An 8425-nucleotide genomic window follows, 5' to 3' on the forward strand; every position below is an offset into this window, starting at 1 on the left:
GGCAGAATCCCTCAATCAAGAAATCCTTCCAGACATTGTGCCAGCAGACCCAAATGTTTGTCGACAGCAATGGCCCCATCAACACCATTGGGAAATGCCCAGTCCTTTCGACTTTGATGATCCTTATTATCATAGCCATGATCTAGATGCAGACATTGATGAAGAATGGTTCCAAGGAAGATGATTAAAGTAAGATATGTACAAAAGATATATGCAAACCCAAGTCAAGTTGGCCCATATTGACTTTAGTGAGGTGATGAAATTGGACTTTATTATTGGGTTATTAAGCACTCCTCCGCAGCAACTCTCATAAGGCTTACTTTTTAGTTCATGGGTCCAATCTCAAAACCCATGTAATTTTGAAAGCTAGGATAAACTTGCTCCAATAATGATTGAAGTTCCGGGAAACCTAGTCATATAAATCATATATTTGACAAACCAGTAACTTTCACATTGAGGGAAAATTCAGTCTCAAATCACAAACTTATTACCATTTGTCAAGAAACTTAAAGTTCACCAGCAGTGTAGACTGTAGAGTATCAATCTACTTAAAATACACAAAGATCACAAAAGCACTTTAAAACATGTTCAACTAGATTGACCATTTATGTGGAAGCTACTTCTTGCAACTGTTTCACCTTTACAATATAATCAGTCATTGCTTCTTCATTAGTCTTCCCCCCTCCCTCTTTTCTTTTTTTTTTTTTTTTTTTTTTTTAGAATACTAAATATTTTTAACACATTAGGGGAGAAGGGAGAAGGGAGAAGGTCTTAAAGAAACTTACAGTAATGTATATCCAAAAAGGCCTACATCTTCCATATAACACATATATTTTAAGAAATAGTGAGATTTTATTATATATCTTTATCCTCAATTTCAAAGGACTAATTAATTATTTTCTATACCTTCAACCGCTTTCCATGCATCCCATTTTGCCCTTTCCGCTGGGCTAAAAATCCCTGGTCGATCTGCATATTATAACATGTAAGAATTAGATCGTGGTTCACAGAGGGATGGGCAAAGGTCAGAGTGTTCTATTCTAACTCACTAGTGTTAATTGGGCCGACTGTTGCTTGCTTGTAAAGCCCATATAGGATTAATTTATCAGCATCCTTTGTTGTTGGTGGCAAAAACTAGGCCTTGTCAGCATATTCTTTGAATTCCTCCTGTTTTTTAGATTATGGTCAGATCCAAATAAATCCACACCTCAAAAAGGCTGGATTTCGCAAAATCAAATAACTGTAAACGGGTACTTGATGAGGCTAAAGGGTACAAAGTGATCAGATCCACAATTAATCAATATGGAATTCTTAGAAAACGGTATGAAATGAGCGTTTGGATAGTTGAATTCCCTCCTGCGTTTTGCCTTCTTTTTTTTTCTTTTTTTTTTTGCACCAGCGCCTCTTGCACTGTTCATGATCTATGAACCGTACATTTAGGCTTATGAGCAGTAACTTTTTGTAAACAGTAAATTTTTTATTATTTTTTTATTATTTTCAATTTTCAGCAAAATAAGCGGTATCCAAACGAACCCGAATGCTAAATATGATATATTCACCACCAAGTAGTTGAGTTCAATCTAAGTAGAGCATTCTTGTATCAAAACATAAATAAGACATGCATTCAAAGTTTTCTTGTATCAAAACCTTCACACGAAACCGAAGTATGTATTATGCATATTGATCTTCGTGCGAGCACACTAAAAACAAACTTACACATATACATCAAGAAAAAAGAAACAAAAAGGTGTGTGTGAGAGAAAACCTGCAAAGCCATATCGAAAGTTTGATTAGAAATTGTGAGAAGCTTCTTGTGACCTGTGAGAAGGAATTCTTTGTTCTTGTGCGAGAATGATTAGTGGATGAGAATTGGTAAGGGCGGGATTAACAAGATATTAAGGGGTGTTTGGTATAGTAGTTTGAGATAGATTTTTTTAGTTTCTTAAAATACGTGTAGGTGAAAAAATGTGTAGAAAAGCGTGTAATGTTGTTTAAAATGTAAAAATGTGAGTTTGAACTTAGAGACCAAACAGACCCTAACTCTCGCAAAATGACACCATGACCATGTTCACGTAGATGATTGCAAGGAATGAGGTTCAGGTTGCTGTCCCTCATTGCCACGTAGCCACCAAAATATAGGACTCTAGTCTCAAACTCACCAAAACGAGATAATCTTTATTTCACCTGAAATTGAGAGAGTTCATTTTACAGTTAATATTAAATGACGTGGTATTGAATTCACCTTTAGATTTATAATATTTAATCTATATCACAAAATGAATTCATTTTAAATGGAAAATATTTTAATATGTATTGACCAAAGTGATTCCTTATTCCAGTGGACAAGTTTCATTCTTGAGTTATTCATTAGTAATTACTACCCCTTCTCCATATTAAAACCCAAATTATTAATAGAAAAGATTGAGAAAAAGGGGAAACAAATATTGCAACTACCAACATTTTTTTTCCTTTGTAAATTAGTTATACTTTCAAAGGAAGTAATTATAAAACCTTTTACAGGAGCCCTTGGGTTTTCAGAGCATTGAATTCTCACCAATGTTTGCACTACTCAAGCCCAACAACATTCTCACTTCCACCAAGTATTTGAATACAAGTTTTGGCTTGAAATGAAAAATCATTTTGAATCTGCTTTGTTAAAAAAATAATATTCCAATTGCACCCATTATAACCACACCTATGAGAGAGAGAGAGAGAGAGAGAGAGAGAGAGAGAGAGAGAGAGAGAGAGAGAGAGAGAGCTCATCTAACTCAAAAACCTGATTATTAAAACTTTTTTTTTCTTTCGGAGATGATTTTTTTTTTAAGAGAATTTCAACCTATGGCGTCCACTCCTGATAATAGCTCTTTATCATCAAACCAAAACACCAATCAGTTTTTGGTGTAGGCGGAGATTGAACCTCAGATCTCTTATACAACCATTAAAGACTTTATCAATTGAGTTAACTGAAACCCATTTTCGGAGATGATTATTAAAGCATTTAGACCTATAGCAATGATAATAAGGCAATACCATATATAAATTCTGCTCTTTTTTTAGAATAATAAATTCTGCATATAATATAAGTGTAGTCATTTTTTTTTTTTGTCTATTTTAAAAGTGCCATTTGAAACATGGCTTAATATGCTTTTATGTCAGATAAATTAAAGAAATTATTTTCTATAAGTTAAGTTAATATAGCAATTTGGAATAATGTATAACTGAGTTTTAACGAATTCAATTGATAAAATTTCTTATCCTCAGATAAGGGACTAGGGATCACTTGATGCATTTGAGGGTCTAAGGCGAAAACAAAATTGAGGCATTTTATATATTTAGATATGACTTTTAAAAAATTAAATATTACTTAAAATATATTCCTTTGTTTTAGATGCAAAGTTACTAATTAACAAAAAAAAAATTCGCACAAAAAAAAATTGACAAAACCTTTCACACTTGTTGATATGGTAGATTCATAGTGGTAAGTAAAAAGATAATGCTAGTAGTAGACCTAGATAAGAACTTGTAAAAGTTTGTCAACTCAACTGTTGTGAAAAATGTTAAGAAAAGATATGTATTGCTCTTTTTTTTTTAAGTGCTACATTCACAACATTTTCACAACAATATTATGTGTTACATTGTTACTAGTTTTAATTTTTAATTTGAACCCACAAGTAAAATTACTTTTTTGCCAATTAATAACAACTAGTAACAACCTGCCACTTAAAATTTGTTATGAAAAATAATGTGAATGTAGCATTTTTCTTTCTTTTTTTTCATTTTATAAAAAAATAATATTTTATTTATTAGCTGATATTTGGGCTTAATTAATACAATTACAATGAAATAAATAACCATATTGGTTAAAATTTTGGGTCTTTGTCTACTTGGAGAGTTAGATGATTGCCTCTTTTACCTATACTATAAAGCCAACACTATAACACACATAGATTCAAATCTCACTTGCACTAAAATGAAACTAATTGATGTCTTTATTAGCAACCATCATAGAACGGTTTCCAAATATTTTGAAGCATATCCTATTTAATACAGTATGTGTGTGTGTATATATAGAAGACAAGACTTAAATACAGTAGTTAAATGTTATTCTTTAGTTTACTTTTTAAAATTCTACAGTGGCTTTTTTTCATGCAATGGAAGTGTATTTTTTAGTTAAGTGATCACATGGTAGAATCTTAAGAGGAGAACCTAAGAAACAGCACATAAGATACTATATATAAGTTTTATCCATATATATATATATATATATATATATATACACATAATTTAAGAACTAAAAATATATATTCTCTCCCATCAAAAAAATAATAATATATATTCCCATGTGAGCAAGCAAGTTTTTAAAAATAAGAGAAATGATATGTCCACAATATTTTCATAATATTTTTACAACAAATCTTAAGTGGCAAGTTGTTACCGGTTGTTATTGATAGGGCAAAAAAGTAATCTTAGTGTTAGGTTCAAATTTAAACCAATAACAACTAAACACCTATGATTTGTTGTGAAAATATTATAAAAATGTTGAGGATGTAGCATCTCTCACAAAATAAATATAATCTAAAAGTGTTGCTGTTTTTCTCTTTCTTTTTTTGGCTAAACAATCTAAAAGTCTTTTTTTGGGGCTAACTAAAATCGTTACATTAGAAAAGAAGAATGCATTTATTATACTAACGAATGCTGATTGGTATGATATCTTCTACAGTGCTAGCTGTTAGGTGTAGTACGTCCAATATAAAATGCAAAAACCATATAATATATAGAAGTTTACTTAAGATCCATGTGGGATTTATACATAAGGTAGTTGGATTGCCAATAATCTAAAACAATATATTAAATAAATAATGTGGTCCCATATTGTCATGACAGGTTAAAGTATTGTTGAAAATATTGTTGGTGCATGTACGCTACCTGTAAGTTTTTACAGTATTTTATATAAAAATACCAAAAATATTTGGATGAATTTCAATAACACCCTTGACATCTGATGAAATTAAAATATCCATTTTTCCAAAATTGACATTGTCCCGGAAAGTTCTCAAAATAATTGATACTCCACCCTTTTGATTTCCTTCTTAATTAGATTAAAACTTAACACAGAATAAAACTGTAGGGCCATTGGGCCCAGGAATATATATGGGTTGGCCCAAAGAGTATTCTTCGGGCTAAAAGCCCAGTCCAAGGACACAGGATGGTCCGAGAGTGTATGAATGTTAACCCATAAGAAAATACTAAACCAATGAGAGATAATGTCTGAAAATGTATGTCAGAGGAAGATTGTGTCCTCGGCTATATGAAGCCGAGGTGGGAGAAAGATTGGTTAAAATCCATAGGCTATGTTCTAGAAGTTCCTCAGGCTATGTTCTAGATACGGTACACGTGGAAGATAAGAAGAAAGACAATAGAATATCTGAGATAAAGCTGTTTATCACCGCCCTCACATTGAATGCTCTGCATATGATATTCTGGCCACATTAATAGGGAAGTGATACCTAAATATCAAGTTTGAACTTGGTCCATATCTCCTAAGACTTCAGGGAAGGTGGATGAGACAAGTATCTAAACTAGCAGTCTAACCATGAGGTGGAGGGTGAGAAGGGAAAGAGGAAGGGAGTATAAAAGGGAGAAGGGACCTTCGGTAAAGAGGAGGCCTTTTTGGAAAGAAAAGCACATTATAAACCTGACTGTCCACAATTGTAATCTATTTTGAGCACTACTAATATAAACTATCCTCGGATTGTGTCCAAAGAGAATTTTTTCATTCATATTCATTTAAATCACTCCTTGAAGTGTCATTGGGCCCAAAGCCCATCATTCTTTGCTATTTAAACATCATTATAACCTAGATTTCAAACTCACTCTCTACAAATTTCATTGTAAAAAGGCTTTTAGGCCCATTTCCTTCTGATTGTGGGTCTAACCTGAATATCAGGTTTGAAACTTGGTCCCTATCTCTTGGGACTTCAGGGAAGGTGGATGGGACAAGTATCTAAACCAGCAATCTAACCACAAGGTGGAGGATGAGAAGGGGAAGAGGAAGGGAGTATAAAAGGAAGAAGGGACCTTCAGTAAAGGGGAGGCCTTTTTGGAAAGAAAAGAAAGAAAAGCACATTGTAAACCTGATTGTCCACAATTGTAATCTATCTTGAGCACTAGTAATATAAACTATCCTCGGATTATGTCCAAGGAGAAGTTTTTCATTCATATTCATTTAAACCACTCCTTGAAGTGCCATTGGGCCCAAAGCCCATCATACTTTGTTATTTAAATATCATTAGAATCTAGATTTCAAACCCACTCTCTACAAATTTCATTGCAAAAAGGCTTTCAGACTCATTCCCTTCTGATTGTGGGCCTGGGCTCGAATTGTTCCCTTACAATTGATGTATGTCCGAGGAAAATTGTGTCATCGGCTATATGAAGCTGAGATAGGAGAAAGGTTGGTTAAAATCCATAAACTATGTTCTAGAAGTTCCCCAGGCTACGTTCTAGATACGGTACACGTGGAAGATAAGAAGAAGGACAATAGAATATCTGAGATAAAGCTGTTTATCACCGCCCCCGCATTGAATGCTCTGCATATGATATTCTGGCCGCATTAATAGGGAAGTGAGACCTGAATATTAGGTTTGAAACTTGGTCTCTATCTCCTGAGACTTCAAGGAAGGTGGATGAGACAAGTATCTAAACCAGCAGTCTAACCATGAGGTGGAGGATGAGAAGGGGAAGAGGAAGGGAGTATAAAAGGGAGAATGGACCTTCGGTAAAGGGGAGGCCTTTTTGGAAAGAAAAGAAAGAAAAGCACATTGTAAACCTGACTGTCCACAATTGTAATCTATCTTGAGCACTAGTAATATAAACTATCCTCGGATTGTGTCCGAGGAGAAGTTTTTCATTCATATTCATTTAAACCACTCCTTGAAGTGCCATTGGGCCCAAAACCCATCATTATTTGTTATTTAAATATCATTATAATCTAGATTTCAAACCCACTCTCTACAAATTTCATTACAAAAAGGTTTTCAGGCCCATTCCCTTCTGATTGTGGGTCTGGGCTCGAATTGTGCCCTTACAAAAACAAAAGTCAAATATTTCAAAAACCTTGTTTAATGTAAGATAACATTCCACCGCCCTATTTTTTTAGCCAAACAATTCTTCTTCTTCTTCATTTTCTATACTACTATTTAATGAGTTTTCTCTGTTTAGATTCCTCATTTTTTAGTTAAAAAATGTTTGTATATCCTTATGTCAGTAGAGACAAAACTAAAGGACAATCCAGTAAAAACGCAACTCTAACTCCCACTAAAATATTACCTAAAAAATAGGACTATTCTCTTATTAACAAATTTCTTATCCACTTATAAATTAGACTCTCAAAATAAAAATTATATATATAAAATAAAAGCACATAGTTTTTTTTTCTACAAAAAAATAGGGTCATTTTTCTGTTGATTTTCAAATTGTGTTATTCACTTATAAATTAGATTCTCAAAATAAAAATAATATATATATAAAATAAAAAACACAGGTTTTTTTTTTTTGCTACAAAATAAATGTGTAATATTTGTTCATTTTTTAAAGCTAACTTCATGACACTGTTGGTTGTATTAGTAATTATAAATGCGTAATATTAATAAAAAAAGTATAAATCTCAAATTGTAATTAATGAAAAATTATGACATTAAAAAAAAATTTAAAAAAACCTCATCATATGCGCGAAGTGCGTGTGACGAGGTTATTTTTTAATGTTTTTTTATTTATTTACAACCAATTTGAACCGTCAAGCTTTTTTTTTTTTTTTACAAGAATATAAAACTCAAAATAAAGCAAATACATTCGCGAATAACAACCTGGAACTTTTTGAAGTAAAAAATAAATTAAATTAAATCTTGTTTGATATCAATGCGAAAAGATTGCCTTAAGAAAGGTTGAAATTATGATAACAAAGTATTAGTGAATTTCATAAACTTAAAGACAACTCAATTGACCCAAAAACCAAACATTCCTACAACAACACCTAATCACATCACCAAGTATCCACAATCTTAAAAACTCCCAAAAGAAACCATATCCTACCATAGCCACCAATAACCCGAGCCTAATTCCCAATAGTTGATCTATCAATCCTTCGTGACCTTCGTTTCAGAATATTTTATTTAATTTTTTGGTACAAACACTGTAAATAGAAGTTAAAAATTAAATAAAATAAAATGATTGATTTTTTTTTTCCTGAAAATACCGTAAAAAAGTTGAAGAATCTGCAAAATAGTAAAATTAGAATAATAAGTTAAACATTAATGATTTTTTAGCAGGGCCACATGTAAACCAGTCTCTTTTTTTTAGCAAACACCAACTCAAAGCATGTTGGTTCCCTGACTAAGTTTGAGTGGGACCGTGTAAAGCTTGAAAT

General features: G+C 32.4%; 1 pseudogene; it reads right to left on the reverse strand.

Annotated features, from left to right (window-relative positions):
* Positions 1-605: 605 nt before the first annotated feature.
* Positions 606-5913, reverse strand: LOC142639920 (acyl-CoA-binding protein-like; annotated as a pseudogene).
* Between the last annotated feature and the right edge of the window lie 2512 nt (positions 5914-8425).

This window comes from Castanea sativa, chromosome 1, assembly GCF_040712315.1.
Source record: "Castanea sativa cultivar Marrone di Chiusa Pesio chromosome 1, ASM4071231v1".
NCBI lineage: Eukaryota > Viridiplantae > Streptophyta > Magnoliopsida > Fagales > Fagaceae > Castanea > Castanea sativa.